Source organism: Caretta caretta, chromosome 1 (genome assembly GCF_965140235.1).
Source record: "Caretta caretta isolate rCarCar2 chromosome 1, rCarCar1.hap1, whole genome shotgun sequence".
In the NCBI taxonomy this organism is placed as follows: Eukaryota; Metazoa; Chordata; order Testudines; family Cheloniidae; genus Caretta; species Caretta caretta.
This window is the reverse complement of record NC_134206.1, coordinates 238,741,121-238,762,477: the sequence shown is the minus strand read 5'-3', so window position 1 is coordinate 238,762,477 and position 21,357 is coordinate 238,741,121. Positions and strand designations below refer to the sequence as shown.

General features: G+C 40.3%; 2 long non-coding RNA genes across 2 annotated transcripts in view; one reads left to right on the top strand and one right to left on the bottom strand.

The window, feature by feature from the left end:
• The window catches only part of LOC125625492 (uncharacterized), a 73,669-nt gene extending 66,218 nt beyond the window's left edge, over positions 1-7,451 (bottom strand). Inside the window, exon 1 of the long non-coding RNA XR_007353571.2 lies at positions 7,376-7,451. This is a non-coding gene — a long non-coding RNA (uncharacterized LOC125625492). The remainder of the gene's footprint in view (positions 1-7,375) is intronic.
• Positions 1-21,357, top strand: part of LOC125625498 (uncharacterized) — a 75,656-nt gene that overhangs the window by 48,067 nt on the left and 6,232 nt on the right. The window lies entirely within an intron of this gene.

Sequence of the window (21,357 nt, the reverse complement as noted above, 5' to 3'; positions counted from 1 at the left end):
GGTCATACTAGAAGTCAAAGAGCTCTCATAAGCACAGGACCTTCACTGAACCAACTTCTTATAAAATTTCTACTGACAAGACTGCAGGGCTTGAGAGAGTATTGGCTACTAACAGCACAGTTTAAAATGACTTTACTGCACAACTGTTGCGGTTTTGTTTTGTTAACCATTGACAAGTGGAATCTGTGAATGCTTAACAAACCCCTTTTTTGTCAGCCACAGGAATGTATTGCAAACAGGTTTTGTTTGATATTTACAAGAAATCTCCCCTTGGTTTCCGTAACAAGACACATATATGCAAATCCACCACCTGATCCTTCAAATTATATTCCCTGAATCAGTAAGTAGTATAATAAAACTGCGTTAATTTACATTTCACCTATCTGCATGTCCTATAATTCTCACACTAAGAACAATGGTTTCTTTCTCATTTCTCAGCAAAGATTTAATAGCCGACACAGTGCTTGTGTGAGGTCTCACGTTACTAAGACTTAATTACTTTTATAAAATATATTACTGAACATTTACGATTATACTGCAGTGTAAAGTATGGGTGTAAATAATTAAATCTAAACTGTATTTGTCAAATTAATGTTTTGTGATGCAGAAGCCTTGGTTTTGTGAGTGTTGGGGAAACTGAGTCACAAGTCCACCCAATTGCCTTTATTTATACAATTTCAGACAGAATTACTGTCACTTACTATGTCTGGACATACATTTACACCAGACAAGTAATAACAGATTAGATGCAATTGGTATATGGGCCCAAGTTACCACATTCTGGGGCACCTAGCCGTCCTTCCACTTTCCACAACAGTCGTCACCTTTTCCGATCCCTTGATCTGGTCCTTCAGTCCGATCCTTCGGTTTCTGGTCCAGTGTTTCTCCAGTTTTGGCTCATGTTCGCTTAGGTCTTTTATACATTGCTACATTATAGATTAAGTAATCTTTATTCATTTGGCTTTTAACCAGGCCTGCCAATGGGGACACAACAGGGGCAATTGCCCAGGGGCCCAGGGCATTTAAAAGGGCCCAGGTGGGCAACAGGGCTCCTAGGCATGCAGTGGGTGGTACTGGTGGTGGCGAAGGCAGCCGGGCGGGCATGTGGAAGCCCTGGCCATCAGAGGCGCTGAGATTCTAATCTGCCGGGGAGTGCTCCCCCTGGCTCTGCCCAGGCCCCACCCCCAAGGCGTGCCCCACCCCCAAGGCGCACCCCAACCCTGTTTCTTCCCACCCCCAATCTGCCCCAACTCTTCCCGCCCCGTCCCTTCCCTGCCCAGTTCCACCCCCTCCTCCAGGCAAGCTGCGCCCTCCCTTCCTTCCTCGCCCCCCCCACACACCCAGGGCCTCCAGATGCTGTGAAACAGCTGATCTGCAGTAGGCGCTGGGAGGGAGGGAAGGAGGGGGAGGCGTTGATCAGTGGGGCTGGCCAGCAGGCAGGAGGCGCTGGGGAGGAGGGAGAGGCGTTGATAGGGCGGCTGCTGGTGGGTGCTTAGCACTCACCTTTTTTTTTCCCACGGATGCTCCACCCCTACAGCACCCACGGAGTCGGCGCCTATCCTGGCTGTGCCGGAAGAGCACGCCCAGCAGCGCAGCTGGCAGCAGCTCGCTGGGCACCAGCCTGCCCAGGGGCAGCACTGCCCAAATATCCGGCACACCACATCCATGGCTTGTGCCTGCACCAGCTCTGTGCCCATGTGGTGACACCGCACCGGGCCAGCAGCAGCGTGAGGCCCTGCTCCAGCCCACCCTGCCCGAATCAAACCTCAGCCATCCCTTTCTAGACAACCCATGGATCTTTCTGCCCTGGGGCCCGGAATTGCTGTCGGCCGGCCTGCTTTTAACACATCAGCCCTTTTGGTTTTTTTGTAACCTGTACATTATGCATGTGCAAGTTTCAGTTACCCAATTTCTGCATTTTGCTTGCAGCGGTTTTGCAGTTTCTGGATCATGTCATTTTACGTCACCCAGCTCTGGGTTTTCCCAGAAAAAGTTATTTATTGTTTTACCTCAAAACATCCAGCACACTAAGTTACCTTTGTTCTATCAGCAATAACATCATTTTAAGCAGCTCAGTAATTCTATGTAAAAGACCACACTTATGCCAGCAAGGCCTTGGCATAAGTGTTACCTCATCTGTACTCCTCACTGTCTACAATTACAAATCATTAAAGTGTAACTAACAAAGCTTTTAATTTTACCATTTAGCAATCCTTCATTTTTATATTTCAGTGCCATAAATCAGTATATGTTATCCCCTTAATCTATTTGGGGAGGGGTGTTTGAAGAGAACGCTATGATTCTGTAATGTCAACATTTCTTATTTTCTTTAAAGGGGGGTTTTTCATTCAAAGCCCAGTTTTATTTGTGAATCATCACAAGGAAACGCTATGAGAAGTTTTCCTGTGAATTCATTTTGAGGAGTAACTCCATTTTAAACGTTGGTATTCGTTTGCTTTTAATGGTATGCCAACGTGTGTGTTCGCTTGTTCTTCAGTTTAACAAATTCTGTCATCTACAATGGATCTTCCAGTGCAAAATTTTCACAAGTGTCTAAATGACTTAGGCTCTCAAGAGACTTGAGGGACAGCTACACTGTGGTTTTAAAACCCGCGGCAGCTCTGAGAGCCTGGGTCTACAGACTTGGACTTGTGCTACAATGCCAGCAACAGCACTGTAGGTGTTGTGGCTTGGGCTGGAGCTTGAGCTCCACCATTTTCCCTGGGCTTCAGAGACCAAGCTCCAGCCCGTACCCATATGTCTATGCAGATGTTTTAGAGCCGTATCGTGAGCCTCAGTCTGGAGAGCTGGGCTCTGGGACTCACTGCTTCAGGTTTGAAAATGCAATATAGACATACCCTTAGACTACTTTTAAAATTTTTACCCCCAGTCTATAGGACAAATTAGGGAGGCTTTGCTGCAATAAGAACACAGCTACAGGCTATCGTTCTAGTACTGCAGAAAACCAAATTAAGTTAAAGGGGCCTGTGCATTTTGGTCCCAGCTCAGGAGGGCGCTTACACATGTGTAAAGTTAACATTTGCGTAATTGTTCTCCTGAACAGAGATGGCTACCATGTGCTTAAGTGCTTTCCTGAATTAGATCCTGAGAACTTCGTATGTCATATATTGCACTGCACCTTCAGCTGCTTTCCTTGGGCCTTGAAGCTCTGCTTTATCTTAGCCACAGCCTATTGCCATTCTGTAGCCCATCCACACTGGCTGGCGTGCTCCAGCACCCTTTTTTCCCCCCCAGCAGCTGGGCCCATTCTCTAGTTGCTTCCATTCGCTGTACTGGCTGTATACATACCTATTGGTGTTAGTTTGCCCCTCACTCACCACCATGCTGTTGGTGACAGCCCTTATTCTTTTGTCTGTAGATGGTAGAGAGGTACTTCCAAAGAGTTTTATGCACACTACTGATGATGACGATAATATGAACTTAAACAGAATTTGACATAGTAAAATCTCAAACCATTTTATAATGATAGGTAAGCAGTCAGTGACTAGCCCAAGGTCCCATACTGAATCCATGACAGAATTGGGACTAAAAACTTGTTCATTATAGGTTCTTATACCAAGTTCACCGTAGTAGCTAAGCACCTTCCGGTAGTGTGTTAAGCAACGTGACTGCACATCTGCCACGTGTTGGTTGTTCTCTCATCCTTGCCCCAGAGGGAGAATCTGACATCATCACTAGGTCATACCTTGCCTCCCTGCTTTGATGGATGCAGGTAGCAGATCAGTTACAACCTTCAAGATCACCATATGTGATTTTTCTCTGCCCTGGATGCAGCAGGATCACATGGGAAATTTTGTGGGAATTTCCAAATATTATGGGGTTTTTTGTTTTAATTCAGAATGAAAACAAATTTTGAAATGTCAGCATTTCTCCACAGAGACCAGCTCTTTTATAAACCTAAATAAAACTGCATTCTGTGTGTGCGCATGCATGCTCTGAATTTTTTTTTTTTTTTTGTTCTCTCACCAATGAATAGAGTTTAACGAAACTTTGCCAATTTTGCACTGAATTTGTCAGCACTCCATTTGGTCATCCTAAGCATAAGGAACGCCCCAATGGTATGAAATCATAAAAACCAGAACTGATGGTAAAAGATCATGGAAACCCATGCATAGTTTAGTGATTTGGGGAATCAGTCCACATACAACTTATGAAATCCAGTTGATTTTTAAGAAATTGATGAATCAGTGAATGCCTTAGTGAATATGGAGTCAGCCATATGGTAGCAGGCTGGCACAAATCTCTTCCAGACCAGGGAAACCAGAGAGTCATTAACCTGAATGAATTCCATTGTAATGTGAGCCCTTTAAGACAACAGGATGACAGAAGCCTGGGGACCAATTTGACCACATCTGACTATATGCAGTGTGTTTGGAGCAGTGGAATTTCTCCAGGCAAAGGAACAAAGAGATGAGGTGTCGGTATAACCCTTTAAAAACAGAGGCTGAGTCTAGCAGAGAGACTAAGTTTTTAGGTTTTAACTATGTATTCTGTATTGACTTCTGTTGGAACCATGCAGTGAAATCCCCATTCATTGCTTTGAAAATGTACCCCTTAGTGTTTGATGTCACTTGCTGAGATATAAAGCACTGATCCCAGGTCCAAATCCATGGCAGGCTGCACTGTGCTATGTGCTGAAATTCTGTAAAGTAAAACTGTAACTTAAAATGACAAATCAAAGGCATTCGGAATGAAGGCTACTAAGATGTTCTTTCCTGGTCCCATATCATGATGGCTGACCGTCCAAAACTATGTGAAGGTTTTTTTCTTTCTTTCTTTCTTGTCCTCTTTCCTAATTGGAATATATCTTGTTTTTCAATAATAGAAGATAGTCAGTTTTTTAGAGCTGAAAATTAATTTATGGACACGGCTTGATTGTAGGCATCAGAATATGTTTGTCTTTTACTGTTTTCTGTGTACCAGTTCACAATGTATTCCAAGGGTTAAATGATGCTCCTATGCTTTCTACCCCTGTGAGCACATACAAACTCAGCCCACTTATTGCCAAGACAACAAATATAGCAGCTCTGCTGCTCAAGGTGGGGTGGGGTGGGGAGCGCAGGACTCTGCTAACGTATCTGCACTGCAGAACCTTATGCCAGAGCACCACACTCCAAGGCAGAGTGGAAGGTGGCTGGGGGGGCGGGGGGGGAGTGAGGGACAGGTCATGTGGATTTGTGGTGTCAGACCCCTCAGATGACACACAGGAGTGCCAGTGCCTTGGAATCTATTAATCTAATTTTGAGCTCTCTGGGCCAGGAGTTGTCTTTTTATCACTTATTTGTACAGCACCTAGCACACTGTGGATCTGATCACTGATTGGGGAATCCAGGAGCTACTGTCATACAAATAATTCATAATAAACATTTCTACTGTGCCATTTGGAGAAACTATCTTGAGTAACTGCAGGTTTTATAATTCTATTTTAATTGCTGTGGATTTAAAAAAGCCCCTCCAACTCACACACTTTACGTAATTCAGTGTTAAAAAATGTTTGCTTCTGGGCTGACAATTTGTGTACAAATCGAAACAACGGAGTTAAAGCTGCTGCTCTCCTGTAACCTTTGTAGTGTTGCTTACTGGGTGCCTGTACAATAAAGTCTGATGCTCTGGTCAGAATTACAAACATTTGAAGAAAAGTAATTTTGAGTAGAATTAAAATGACCTCCTGTACTGTAAAGGGCAGTGGAGAAGGAGGAAAGAGGAAAGGGAAAAGAAAGAGTAAATTGGTACATTCCTATTCTTTGTTATTTTAATCAGACTGCTGTGCAGAATGAGACACGAGTTAATACTTTGTTGCTAGTAATGAACAATTCCCACGAGTAAGGGTGTTGTCGCAGGTGCCCTAGACAAACTCCTCTATGTATCCCAATATTCATTCTCTACCCTCAGCTCTCATACAAGTCAATACAAGTTAAAAGGAAGCTTAGCTCCCCACAGAATTTTGCCCTTTTGAAGCTGCCAGATGATGTTCCAGAGGTGGCTGCACATCAGTGTTGATTTATGTTTTTATCAACTTTGTGGGATGAAAGAATAAAATACATTATCAAATGTATTTTGGTTTGGCTTTGGCTTTGGGATGAAAGAATAAAATACATTATCAAAAATTTGAGATCTTTTTTGATTTTACCTAATTTTGTCTGCTCCTTTCCAGTCCTAGTTTTGTCTCAGCTGCAAGTGCCACATGAATACCCTTTCTTGCTTTATTTTACTATTTCCATTTCTGGTGTAAACCATAAAAATGCACTGGGGCCTGTCGTACTAGTTGTGAAGATTTTCAGCCACTAGTCCCGAGGAGCACTGGGGTTATATAACAAGGAGATAAGGGTCTGTGTAAACAGGAAATAAAGGCAGTTTGGCATTCATCCTGATACCAAAAAGAAAAGGAGTACTTGTGGCACCTTAGAGACTAACCAATTTATTTGAGCATAAGCTTTCGTGAGCTAGAGCTCACTTCATCGGATGCATAGCTTATGCTCAAATAAATTGGTTAGTCTCTAAGGTGCCACAAGTACTCCTTTTCTTTTTGCGAATACAGACTAACACGGCTGTTACTCTGAAACCTGTCATCCTGATACCAATATTCTGGGTCTCTGTAATCTCTACAGGGCTCAGAAATATTTATCTACAATGTTCATTTCACATTCTCAGAGATCTGGGTTTGCTTTGAGTTCATGAGGATGCATTGCTTTATTTCAACCAGCTTGGCCCATCCCAAGATTTGACTAGAACACCACTCTAAAGACAGAAGACAGGCTATCAGACCTTTTACTTAGAGACAGGCACAACCGCAACCCCAAATAAAAAAATCCTGATATTTGTTAGGGTCCTAAATCTGAATCTACACTCTGTACACGATTGCAGATCTATCTTAATCGTGTCACAAACAAAACAAAACATCCTGAGCTTTGGATTGATTGAATGATTTATTTATTTTTATTTATGAAATTCAAGTTAACACAAGGACTCTTATGTCTTGGCCCAGCACCTAGCTCTGTAGGACCTATTCCTGGTCCGTATGTGTGTAAATAAACCAGTGAAACCCAGTCAAAACTACCAACCTTAATCCAAGTTCACGGTAAGGATTGCAAACCTCAGGGAATGTGGCCCAAATTTCAGATTTGCAAAAAGATGAGTTTTGTCTAGTTTCAGTCTTCATTACAAAAATTTACACAGCCCTAGTAATAACCCCACAAGTTGACTCAAGCATTGTATTATTAGGCTAATCTGTTTTTAACAGCTAACTGAAAATCAGTTCTGGAGGGGAGAGGAGAAAGAGGAACAAGATTTGAGTCTTGTTTTATTCTCCCGTCTGACCTAGAAGTTTTATATAGTTTCAAAGGTGTTCACTTACCTATTTATTCTTCATAATAGCAAAGTGCCATCTGATATCTTCTGTTCAGTGTTGTCATGAACACATTATGAATCGTTGCAACATCCACAGACTAAATCATAGCATGTTAATGAATTCCTGCAGTGCTTTTGCATTTATGCTGACACCCAGTGGCTGCCCAGCATAACTACACGCTACTTTGTGCAGTGTACAACGTCCTCATTACCAATGAAATAATAAAGCTACAGCAGCAGTTCCAAAGAAGTCTAAGACCCTTGGCAGTGAGGATGTCTGTGCTTTTTTTCTTCAGTCACCTGTATCAGTAAACAAACACTCAAGTAAAAGGGGGGAACGTCCCATTTGAAGTATACGGGAACCAACCCCTTGGAGCTCTTTGATCATTTGAATCTGGATCCAGACCTATCATGTGCAAATGGGCCAAATGAAAAGATGGGATGAGAAGATCTCTTCGTTTTTCATGAGAGGGGAAGTAAGGAAGGAATGGTTTTGTGATTGCAAAAAGCAGTTGACCACAAACTGATTTTTCACAGTACAAAATGCCTCCATTACCACCACTCCCCAAATCTACGTTTTCATGTATTGTTAAAAAAACAACAAACTTCAAACAGCTTCAGTTCTCTATAAAATAAGGCAATTTTACTATAGCAATAAATATCACTCCCTGTCAAGTGTAAGTATTGACCTCCAGATATTAAAGCTGATATCAATATTCTCCTTTGGGCTGAATTCTGGAGTCCTTACTCCGTCTTTACGCTGGCAAAATTCCTACTAAAGTAAAGGAGCTATGATTAAAGATTACAAGACTGGCCTGTTTAAAAATCAGTCCTTTCTGCTTTAAAGATCAGATCCTGCAACTAGATCCACACTGGCATACTCCGTGCCCTAGGACAGAGCTCCAATGACTTGCAGAATCTGTCCCTGTAAGTGTAAATAGATCATAGGGAAAGAGCTAAGTCCTACTCCAGTAATATGCTGCACAATAACAGCCTGTCTTTAAGCTCAGCAAAAGCATAGTATATGGCATTCTGTCAATACACCTGAGCACCCAAATATATTAAATGTAGTAAAGCATAAAATAATAAAGTAAAACTGAGCCAATGTTAAACAGAAACAAAATATCCAAATGGCAATTTCGAGGCTAAACAGTGCAGAGAGTTTTCAGGCACAAGGAATGATCCTACATATCACGTGTTTAAGTACTTTTTTCCGGGAGCCATACAGTAAACAGATAGCACTAACAAAGTCAAATATTAATAACCAAGAACTACACATCTCCAAATCCCCTTCCCCCAACCAGCAAAACCCATAGAAATTTACACTGACCAAAGCAAATAGAAAATAAAAGTCAAACCACTTAAATGGTTGACATTTAGGGATAGAACCAAACACCCTTTCCATCCTCTTGAATTATCTAAGTTATAACATTAACAGAAAATAAATACACATTGAAATGGACTAACTCAAGATCGTGACATCCAGGTGGTGAGAAGTTATAATAAAAAGGTTTTAGAACATCTCAGGAAGAATTTTTTAGAGTGTCTGTTGACAGATAAGATCATTTTAATGTTTTGTCCCAGTCTAAGTGACGTGCTGAGCTTTGACTAACCGGGGTAGCATTCTCAATGTAATAGAGTACAAGCAGCATGTTTACCACTGTCCCAACTCTGTGTCTCATTTCTTGGGGGGATGTAAAGAGATACCGTTTGCAGAGGAATGGAAAAAAATATGAGAAGGTTGAAGGAGGGGAGATGACCCAAAACCTGATTATTTTATTATTATTATTTTTTTAATAAAATAAAAAAAATCATTCCACATTTGTCTCTGCATTTCTGGGTTCAAGTTGGCATCAAGTAGATGTGCCAAAATTGTGCAAGGAAAATGGTGAAGGTGGCACCACCCAGCCAAAACACGAAGAGGTTACTGAAGATCTTGTGAGAAAGTCTGTTCACAAATAATGTCCCTTAGACACTAGAGACTGGCTAAAATCTGAATATCTAATCTGAATCAAATATCCCAAACCATTTAAGGTTTCCTGCTTTTGCTAGGAATCCCTTTCCTATAAAATTTGTCCTGTCTAACTCATCTCTCTTTCCTCCATCCAGCTCTTTCTTATAGCACCTAATGCTTACTCCTGGCCCAGATGACAAAGAGATCTGCAACCAGACCCCACCCTTCTGCTTTCTCAGTTGTCTTTGTGTTTAGATCCTGCCACAAAGCCTTCCTGTGAAAATTCCAGTAACTGCCCCCAAATCCTCACAGCTGGTGCCCTGAATAGTGCATAAGAGAGACTGGCAAAAAGAAAAGGAGTACTTGTGGCACCTTAGAGACTAACCAACTCCTTTTCTTTTTGCGAATACAGACTAACACGGCTGTTCCTCTGAAAAGAGAGACTGGGCAACTTTTGATCTTTCTGCCCCCATGCCTTTTAATTGAAACATATAGGCTTGGCTGAAAGAGAGTCCAGATCTGAACCATTTCCTGGTTTGCACATTCAGCCTCTTGCCACCACAATTTAATATCTTCTTTTAGCTCAGCCCACCTTTACAGATGTGGGAGCAGTACACTGTCATCATACATTCCTGTCTGTGGCTTGTCCCTCCATTAAGACCAGCCTAGTCAGATCCCTGTATTCAATGTTCTACCATCTAGTTGGTGGTCGGCCTTTAGGTCACACTGACCTTGGTTGTGTTTGTATAATTTTCTTTGCATTCTTTCACTGTTTGCCTTGTGCAGTGTGCCCACCACCGTGATCTTGTGAAATCACGGCATGGGATTGGCCCCAATTAAAAACATTACAATTTAATGTACATTTAATTTATAGTATAGGGTTTAAATCTTATGAAGGTTAGGCTGCGAGCCCTCAAATACAACTGAGAAACTGTTTCATTTTGTGTTTTACTTTATTTTAGGTGTGGCTGAAACAGATTTTTTTTTAAAAATGGGTAACTCTTAACAAAGAGCTGTTCATTTACCAATAAGTAATGCAATAATTGTACCGGTTGTTGGTACTCACTGATAACGCCGATGTTAGTTCACGTAGCTGAGAGCACAGCCTTTATACATAGAGGCTCTAAGAGAAAAGGGAGAGTTTCTGCCCAGATCTGTCTTTGAACTATTTTTTAAATATGTCTGATGTCACTCTGAGTCTGCCTGTGAGAGGGGCAGCTTTCTTTCAAAGTCGAGTGAAAGAATCACGCAAGTAGTTCGACAAACAGGTGCCTATGTTTTTGCGAAAGGGTGCTAAGTTTTGTTGATGAGGCAAGAACTGTCCCTTCTGTCCATCTCCTCCTTAAGACTGAAGAGAATTTTTTGAGCCATCTTGACTTGGGGTCCCAGCATTTGTGTGTGTGGGGGGGTGGGAGGCTGGATTGCTCTGGTACACTGGGTGCTCCTATCACTGTCTATATTATTCAGGGGGGAGAGATTTATTTTACAATTCATTAATCATTCAAAAGCAGCTAGCTAATAAATAAAAACCAAACACCGATGTGCCAGATGCACACAGGTTTATGTATGCCCCAACTCCATGTATGGAGTACATGCCACTTGCTAATCTGTATTGTGATATAGGAGCTGTTCGTGAGAGTATATCCAGAGCAGAGTTAAGAAGTATTTTCTTTGTCACTTTTACCTGCTCATTCACTATTATTGTTCAGCTTCCATGCTGGAGCATTGGCAGTATGTGCTTGGTCACCTAAGTTGAATGGTATTGATCTACTCCTTCACTGAATGAGTGTAAACTTTTAAACAGAAGAACAAATAATGACAAACAATTCTCTTTGTCATGCACAAACACACTACTTCATCTGCAAATATGAGTTTTCATCTGGGGTGAAATTCACCCTGCTACAGAGTGCCAGAATAAGGCTGATGCATGCATAAATTCCACTTAAGACCTACGTTGAGGGCTTAAGTGGAACTTTTGTTGTGCTAGCTCTCTATGCAGAAGAGAATTTTACCCATTATGAGTAGCTGTTTGCTAACCGGTCATGCTAGCAATCACAGATTTGTGTGGAAGCTTGCAAATAGCAAAAATAGGAGCAGTATAAAGTTTAAACTGAACAGCCATTCAAAATTCAATTGAATATCCATGAACATTGTTTCTACAGTTTTCAGCCAACTCTAGTTTGATTTTGCTTATATTTCCTGCTTTATAAATGCAAATACCACAGACTTTTGACACTTCTACTTCTAGTCTTGACCAGTAATGATAAAACAAAAGAGCAATTAGAATTTGCATATGCAACAGTGTGCTTATTTGTTCGAAAATCTGTCCCTATAGCACTAAATGACTGGTGAAACCAAGTGTGGAAGGGAACTGGAAAAAGCAACTTTCACTTTTGTGATAACTTGCTGTTCAGTCCGGAAATAGTATATATACTGTTCATTTGACTAATATAATAGATTGTGCTCTACTTTCCCTGACATGACTGAGATGCATGGTTGAACTGAATGTATATTATTTCAGAGATAAATCAACAGAGAATCTGTGTTCTGGGTTACATTGCTCAGGCAAATTAATAGTAATTATAATGGTCATTTACATTCTACGGAAATTCATTTATTCAGATGGATCCCAAAGCACTTTATAGATTAGTAAAAGGAATCATTAAACTGCAGCTACCTTTTGTGGAACACAGCAGCTGTTTAACATTCTACAGCAATGCTACACAGAAATTTGGGGTAAGCAGTGAATAGTATCTTATTTCAGTGATTTTCCTACTGCAGTCCATGGACCACCAGTGACCGATGCAGGCCTTTCTCCAGCCTGCAGATTTTTAGCTAGATCCTCATATGGATGCATGTGAGCACAGCTTATTAAGAGCCTGATCCAAAGTTCATAGAAGTCTATGGAAAGATACCCACTGACTTCACTGGGCTTTGGATCAGGTTCTAAGTTCCTTTAATTTCAAAGAAACTATTTGCAGATGTAAAAGATCACAAGATTTGGCCTTCACTAACAATGTGCAATCTAATACAGCATGTATACACTATATAAACTGTAGCTCAGAAATGTTTTGATTGTAAATAAAGAAGGGGTAGAGGGAGAGTGAAATTATGAGATCTAGGGTCTATATAAATTGTCAATGTGCTTGTCTCAGAAAGCATGGTCCAGATGCCTGGAGCAGCAGAGGAAAATGCTTTTGATGCAACAGCGGTGCCACTATGAAAGGACAGAGGACAGGTGAGTGATGGCCTAGCAGTGAGATCAGGAAAGAGAGCAGAGAATGATAAGGTCCATGAAGAAGGAGAAACAGTAGTTCTGTAGTTCTTTTTCTAAGTTAAGCAATTTGCCCAAGTACTATAGGCAGTACCTAGGAACAGTCAGACAAATTAGAGACCTCTTCTCATGATGTCTGATGCTATAGGTGCAGCTACGAATATAGCAAGCGTGCTTACTCAAAACATATACCACATCTCCCCTTTGAAACCCTTTTGATTTTATTATACTTGCATCTAAGTTACTAATTTTTCTACTCTGATATCGGTTCTAACAAATCTGAAAGGCTGATGGCATTATCTCACCTGTAATACCTGTGAGTGTTTGTATATAAGTACATTGCCCTTCTGTCAAAATGATCAGTCAACTTTAAGTACCTCTCTGATTTTGGAAGTTAAAATGCTCTGGAGGCTGTAGATGAAAGGTCAGAGTGGGAGCTGGCTGGGAACTCTCAGTTGCTTCTCCAGGGTCCCTTTGTCTTTGGAACACTTACAATGTAGAAGTTACTGCTGGAAATGGCAGTTTTCCTTCAGGAAGTGGCCTAGCAGAAATATCCATGGAGGAGGTTACCTAGACAACTACTGTAGCAAGTTAGCTATTAGTTGACAACTTCCTTATTTTTCATGTCTGAGCTGGGAGTTTTATGTCATTCCGCTTTGGTGGACACAGGACTATAAACTGGTCATCTTTGTCTCTCGAAAGTGAGTAGTTTCTCTGCAGATCTCCTATTCAGAGGCTTCCCCTTATCCTTGAATGGTTGGCTTTGTGTCAGTTTGTATGTTAACCCAGGCAAGTTGATCTATTCCTGAGTGCTGCAAAATGGTAAAAGGTTTCCTCAGTACAGTGCAGGAGGGAGTAAAGGCAATGCTACAAAAGAACACTAAAGGGAGCTTAGGGAAGATGGCAGCACAAGAAGAATAAGATGAGGTATGAATTGGCAGTTTAAGCATACTGAGTACACGCTTACATTCGACAAAATAGGACATCATGGCAATGAGGCAGGTATATAAGTAGTGTGTTATTTAATAGTTATTCAATTTTCTACCCTTTCCTCCCTCCACTCCCCTTTGTAAATTTAACAGGAGTTCTGTAGATGGTCATTACGGAAAGCTGTCTAGATTACCAAACCCGGGGGGTGAAAAGGCTAATTCTGTTTTCACACACATCTGAATCAGTTTATCCATTCCTGTTTTAATGGTGCCTCAAACTCAGTTGGGTCTGTTAGGCACTACTGTAATATAGATTAATAATAGTACAGTTCCTCCTCCACCTTCAACCTCCCAAAGAGAGGGATTTCAGCTGAGATACTCCAAAGCTTTCCTTTGGCCATTGTGACTTTGGTGAGACTATCCACGCTGCTATCTACTTCAGGTACACGCTTTGCTCTAGAAATGGGGGCACTCTCCTTTTACTGCAGCTTGTGAGATTATGCAACTGAAGGAACCATTGCTTTCTGAAGGCTAAAAATCAATGGAAGGCTCCTTAAAAAAAAAGTACAGCCTATTCTCAAACAATGTCAGAGAAAGTCCTCTCTTTATAGTTTGAGTTGTAGAAGGTCAGAAGTGTCCTACTTAGAAGTTAAAAAAAGAAGAAGAAACTTTAGGCACAGACATGGAAAGGAAAAGTTGAAATACAAATCAAGGTTTAATGGTCCTTCTAGTAGCTGTCTTTTGTTTTTACAGTGTGAGCCATTAAAATGCTGGGCATCCAAGCTCATCCATCTCAAGGTGCCTCCGATAACTATGGTATCTTACTATATTCTTGTGGGATGGCAAATATTGAGTTTTAATGCCATCCATTGTAAACTGTAAGGTGACATTTTCAAAGCTGCCCAAGAGATCTGAGATACCTAATTTTCCATTACTTATAATGGAAAACAGGCATCCAAACCCTTTGGGCAGCTTTGAAAAGCTCAGCCTAAAGTTTTAGAACACAAAATTTCTATCCATTTAAAGAATGCTTTAAATTAGGAGTAATTCTGGAACATATGGGTTCTGCTATTTTCTCCAAAGACTATTTTCTATTTATGCATTTCATAAATAGGGTTGGGTGATACTTTTTTAGGTTCCAGGGGTTTGTACACAATTTGTTTGCTTTATGGAGGCTTGTCTAGTGCTGTGGTACAGTAAGGAGCAGCAAGAGCAGGATTCTAACAAGGTAACTGGTTAAATAAAGATAACCCAGAAGTGTTACAGAACAGAATACACAATACAGAACAGTCAGCACTACTTCTAAGTACAGTGAGACACCCAGTGTTAATTCTTTCAAGGTCTGATCCAGTATTCATTGAAGTAAATGAAAGAACTAATATTGACTTGAGTGTGCATTGGACCAGATCCTCTGGGCCCAGATCCTCAAAGAGGGGTGTGCGGGTGGGTGTAAATACCTTTGAGGATCTGGGCCTTATTGCCTTCTGGCACAGTTTTTACCCACTGAGTTGCACTTCTGGGATCCAACAAAGAGAATCACTACTTAGTGAAAACCATGCAAAACTAGAGACTGAAAGCTGAGTTTGGACTCAACTGAGAATAGGGTCCCATTGAAGTCTCCCAAAAGATTAATGAACTTCACTCTATATTCTATATAGGTTGTTATACTTCAGTAATCACTGTAATATCTGAGTACCTTTCAGTAGTATGTTAAGCAAAGTGATTACACATCTGTCTCATGATGCTTGGTCTCTCATCCTCTCCCCAGAAGAAGCGTACACAGTGGAGTGTCTTGTTTTGGAAATATATGATGGTTGGTTGGTTGGTTTTAAAATATGTACCTGTTGCTATGTGTATATTAGAGAAGGCAAGGTCAAAGCAATATGCCTTGCCCTTGGAGCCAAAGGTGTTGAGGTTTGTGATGACCCTATTTCTTTAGGGAAATCATTCCACAGCCTCAGACTAGACCCTGAGAAAACTCTCTCAGACAAGCTTTACTCTTACTGTTGAGAACAGTTGATTCCTGGGTTTATGAAGGATTACAGTACAGGAGTCTAAAAAGGCAGCAGTATGTTGCCAAAGAAAACTCATGGTGTTTGGCTTTGAACAGGCTCCAATTTCTATCCTCAACAGTTCATCGGGATCCTAATTTAATGTTGATTATTGCTTTAGATTACTGAGCTGGGAGTGCAAAATGTTTAATACACTGTATTTAAATAATTTTTCACAAAGTAAACTTTTGATTTTGCCTCACTGTATCCCTGTCAATTTAAATTCATGTTTTAATTTTTATATCAGATAATAGTTCATTTCATTGTTTCTAAAAAAACACTAACCTGAAAGCTTCCCAGAAATCTAACATCTCTTAATAGTCTTTGCAAGTAGAATTGCTTACTGCAATTTAAATATTCAAAGGGCTTTATTTTAAAGTTAATATTGTTTATAGGAAGCAAATGCAAATAAGTGGTTAAAACCTTTTGGTATTAGGTCATTAAAAATCCATTCTTGACTTCCTGCCCACAACTACATCTTTTTTCAGACCTGTCACCCATTTCATTTAAGCACTTAGCTCTTTCCTAATGAATGAATTGGCATTTCATATTACCTTATTATCCTATAAAGCAAAATGCATACTCAATAACATTAACGGTAATTTCTCATAAAGACACATTATTGATCTGGGTGCTACCTGTAAGCATTGAAAATTGCATCCTGCACACAGAGCCTTTCACATCTGGGCCTGAAGAATTAAAGAAAAATTAAATTTGACAGCAGTAAATTCACAGGCACAATCTAGGCACCAATTTATATGCAAAATGAAATGCTTTATGAAAATTTCCTCTATTTTCTCACGGAGATTTGGGAAAAAGATTTCACTAGATGCTTCTTTCTCTAATATCCCTCTACTTAAATATTATGCTGCAGTCACTGCAGACTCCCTTTGATGTATAAATAATCAAGTTAAATTATGTGCAGCAAGGAGACTAGTGCTCTGCCATTCTTATTTTACAAAGTAATTTCTACCCTAGAGGGTCAAATTTCCCTGACAAATTCTTAATTACTATGTTGCAACAGAAGCAGAATCTATTTGTGCATAAATCCTGGGCATTCCCATGTGGTAAGTAACTAATATTACCAACCATTTCACTTGGCCTGTTCACTGAACTCCATAATTAGATAATACTTTTGATGATGGTACATTTGAAGTCTTAATCCATTTAATTTTTTATGAGATTTTTTTTATTTTAATAGGGATATGTTAGTGACCGCTGCCTATTTAAAAATCATTAAAATTCTGTCCACAGCAGTAATAAAGATTAAAGATTACTAATATGGCATTCATAACCTTGCTGGTTTTCTAGAAATCCGGGGCTTAAGGTAAATGTTAAAGGTCATTTAATATGTTAGTCACTAATTATAATCCTGGGTAGTAGGTTCCTTTTCTAATTATCCTGGTATAAAAGTTCTATTGTTTGGGTCTATACTTCTGATTTTTCTATTTGGTTTTTCGTGTGGATGAGTAATCCTGGAATTAAGCTTCCGACCATTGATGAAAGTAGGTAATGCACAATGATTAACTGGATAAAAGCATACGTTTGAAAGCTGCAGAATATCTCACCTTGAAGTTACTTACAAAAGATACAACATCCCTTTTCTAGTAGAAATAAAGCAGAAAGGTCATTGCAAAGATTAACACCTTTTTATTTTAGTATCAAACATTGACAAATAAGATAAAGGCCTCCAGAGCATGTTGAGAAGAAAGCAGGAGCAACTAGAGACAAAAACGGGAGTTGGGAGAATTTAAAAAGAGCAATCATCTCCCTGAATTCAGGAAAGCACTTAAACATATGCTTAACTGGATAAGGATGGATTTAAGCATGTGCTTAAATGTTTTCCTGAAATGGGGCTTAGTTCTGCAGTAAACTACTCCTCAGAGATTCAAACAAACTTGACCTGCTTACGTTCATACAAAAACTTGGTCTTTCCCTTCTGCTCACCTGTTTTCTTCCTGCCCAGTGGCAGGTCACCTGTGATTGACAAAAAGCCCTAGGTAGTTTTGCCTGTGAGGTACATTTTATTATCTATATGATTTCTCTTCTGGTACCACCCAAATGCCCAATCTGGGGCTCATTGTCTATACAACCACATAGGCATCTTCCCTGCTCCACAGAGTTTACATACTGAGGCCCCAGTGCAGGAAAGCACTTAAACCTATTCAGGACTGCACTTACCATTTCGTACGTCCCATTGATTTAAATGGGATGCTTTCCTTAATCGGGGTTTACGGCTCTGATCCTGCAACTGGCTCTGTCTGGGAAGGTCATTGTGCCTGCTGGGAGTCCCACTGAACTCAATGGAGGCACCAATGATCGGCCTGCGTATTGCAGGACAGGGGCCTGAGACTAGATGCCTTAAGTGAGTGCACTAAACGATAGGAGGAAAAGAGTAAGGGAAGACAAAAATAACAGCAATTGGAACCTGAAAGGTATCTAGCCACTTAACTCCCACTAAAATCAATGGGAGTTGGGCTCTGAAGTAACTTTGAGGCTCTGGGCCCAGGTGTCTTAACCCGAGTACACAAAAAATGGAGATAAAGATAATAATGCCAGAATTTTCACTATCTGAACATGGCAATATTCAGCTCACTTCAGTATAGGGGCACTGTGATATTGATTTAGTTAATTCTCATAAAGCATTTTGATGATAACACAGAACATAAGAACGGCCATACTGGGTCAAACCAATTGTCCATCTAGCCCAGTAACCTCTCTTCTAATAGTGGCCAATGTCAGATGCTTCAGAGGGAATGAACAAAACAGGGCAATTATCACATGATCCATCCCCTGTCATCCACTCCCAGTTCCTGGCAGTTAGAGGCTTAGGACACCCAGAGCATGGGGTTGCATCCCTGACCATCTCGGCTACTAGCCATTGATGGACTTATGAACGTATCTAATTCTTTTTTAAACCCAGTTATTTTTTTTCTCTTTAGAGCATCCCCTGGCAATGAGTTCCACAGGTTGACTGTGCACTGTGTGAAGACATACTTCCTTTTGTTTGTTTTAAACATTCTGCCTATAAATTTCATTGGGTGACCCCTGATTCTTGTGTTATGTGAAGGAGTAAACAACACTTTCTCCACACCATTTATGACTTTATAGACCTCTATCAGATCCTCATTTAGTTGTCTCTTTCCCAAGCTGAAAAGTCCCAGTCTTTTTAATCTCTCCTCATATGGAAGCTGTTCCATACCCCTAATCATTTTTGTTGTCCTTTTCCAGTTCTAATATATCTTTTTTTTTCTTTGAGATGGGGAGACCAGAACTGCATGCAGCATTCAAGGTGTGGCATACCATGGCTTTACATAGTGGCATTATGATATTTTCTCTCTTACTATCTATCCCTTTCCTAATGGTTCCTAACATTCTGTTAGCTTTTTTGACCGTTGCTACACATTGAGCAGATATTTTCAACTGATTACTTACACACACACACACACACATACACTCTCACAAAGGATATTTCTAAACTGTTGTATTAATTTAGATGGAATATACAGGCCCAAAGAATCAAAGGTGTTGACAGGACCATGTCACCATCCAACATTAAACAGTTTTAAAGAGGGTTTGTCATTTGGTTTACAGAGACCTCCACCTCCTTGTTACCCTAGCAAATACACCATTAAAAATCCTTTTGACCTTTTAGATACAGAAAAGAAGGGAAAAAACAATTTAAGGATTAGCAATGTAAAGTATTAAATAAGGCTTTCATTTTAACAACATGTTGGGACACAATCAGAAAGGCTAAGGCACAAAATAATTTACACCTAGCAAGGGACAGAAAAGGTAATAATAAGAGGTTCTTTAAATACATTAGGAACAAGAGAAAAATAAAGGGAAGTGTAGGTCTTCTATTTAGCAGGGAAGGAGAGCTAATAACTGATGTCATCACAAAGCTGAGGTGTTTAATGCCTATTTTCCTTCAGTCTTTATTAAAAAGGTTAATGGTGACCAGATACTCAACACAATAAATATTATCAATGAGGGGGAAGGAATGCAGGCAAAAGTAACTATCTGAAGCTATATTGGAACTGTTAGCAATTATTTTGGAGAACTCCTGGAGGAGGGATGAGGACCCAGAAGACTGGAGAAGGGCAAGCATAGTACCTATCTTTAAAAAAGGAACCAAAGAGTACCTGGGGAATTCTAGACAGTCAGCGTCGCTTTGATACCTGGAAAGATACTGGAACAAATTATTAAATAATCAATATGTAAGCACCTAGAGGATAATAGGGTTATAAGGATCAGATAGCGTGGAATTGTAAGAACTAACCATGACAAACCAACCTAATTTCCTTCTTTGACAGGGTTACTGGCCTACTGGACAGGTGGGAAGCAGTAGTCAGAATATATCTTGACTTTAGTAAGGCTTTTAACATAGTGCCACATGGTATTCTCAAAAATAAATGAGGGAAGTGTGGTCTAGATGAAATTACTATAAGGCAGGTGCCCAACTGGATGAAAGACCATACTCAAAGAGTGGTTATCAATGGTTCACTGTCAATCTGGGTGAGACATATCTAGTGGAGACTCACAGGGGTCAGTCCTGGGTCCAATATTCAGTATATCTCATTAATTACTTGAATAATGGAGTAGAGAATATCCTTATAAAATTTGCAAATGACAAAAGCTGGGAGCGGTTGCAAGCACTTTGGAGGATTAGAATTCAAAACAACCTTGACAAATTGGAGAACTGGTCTGAAATGAACAAGATTAGATTCAATAAAAAATAAGTGCAAAGTACTTCACTTCGGAAGGAAAAATCAAATGCACAACTACAAAATGGGGAATAACTGGTTAGGAGGGCTGAGAAGGACCACAATGTGATGCAGTTGCACAAAAGGCTAATCTAATTCTGGATTGTTAGACATGGTAGGTAACTGTCCCACTCTGTTTGGGAGTATTGGGGCCTCGGCTGGAGTACTGTGTCCAATTCTCGGCACCACGTTTTAGAAAAGATTGGAGAGAGTTCAGAGGAAAGCAACCAAATGATAAGAGGTTTAGAAAACTTAACCCCTGAGGAAAGGTTAAAAAAACTGGACATGTTTAGTCTTGAGAAAAGAACACTGAGTGGGGATCTGATACCAGTCTTCAAATATATTAAGTGCTTTTATAAAGAGGACTGTGATCAATTGTTCTCCAGGTCCACTGAAGGTAGAACAAGAAGTAATGGCTGTAATCTGCAGCAAGAAGGATTTAGATTAGATATTAGGAAAATCTTTCTAATTTAAAGATTTCTAATTTATATCTGGAATAGGCTTCCAACAAAAGTTGTGGAATCTCCATCACTGGAAGTTTTAAAGAATAAGTTAGACGAACACGGGTCAGGGATCATCTACGGATACTTAGTCCTGTCTCAGTGCACAGGGCTTGGCTAAATGACCTCTTGAGGTCCCTTCCAGCCCTATATTTCTGTGGCCCCATGATCCCATATTCCCTTTTCCTTTAGCGAGAGAGAGTTTTTACATGTACCTGCCCCTTCCCCCTCCTTGTTTCACAGTCTCTTAGATGGTATCAAAGATGGTAATTTAAAGGCCTTTTGAGGAAAAGGGAAGAAGTTAGTTGAGTTGGGCTGGAACTCTTGTTATTGTGTTGTTGTTAAAATCTGATCCTGTTTCCCAGGAGCCAAAACAAGACAAAAATACAAAAAAGGGAGGGGAAAAGAATAGCAAAGATAGAAAATATATCTTCTGTGTCTGGTGTTGACTCTCACTTGCAACCTCACTGCTGTAAAAACACAGACACAGCAATTGTTTTCCCAGCTACTCTGAG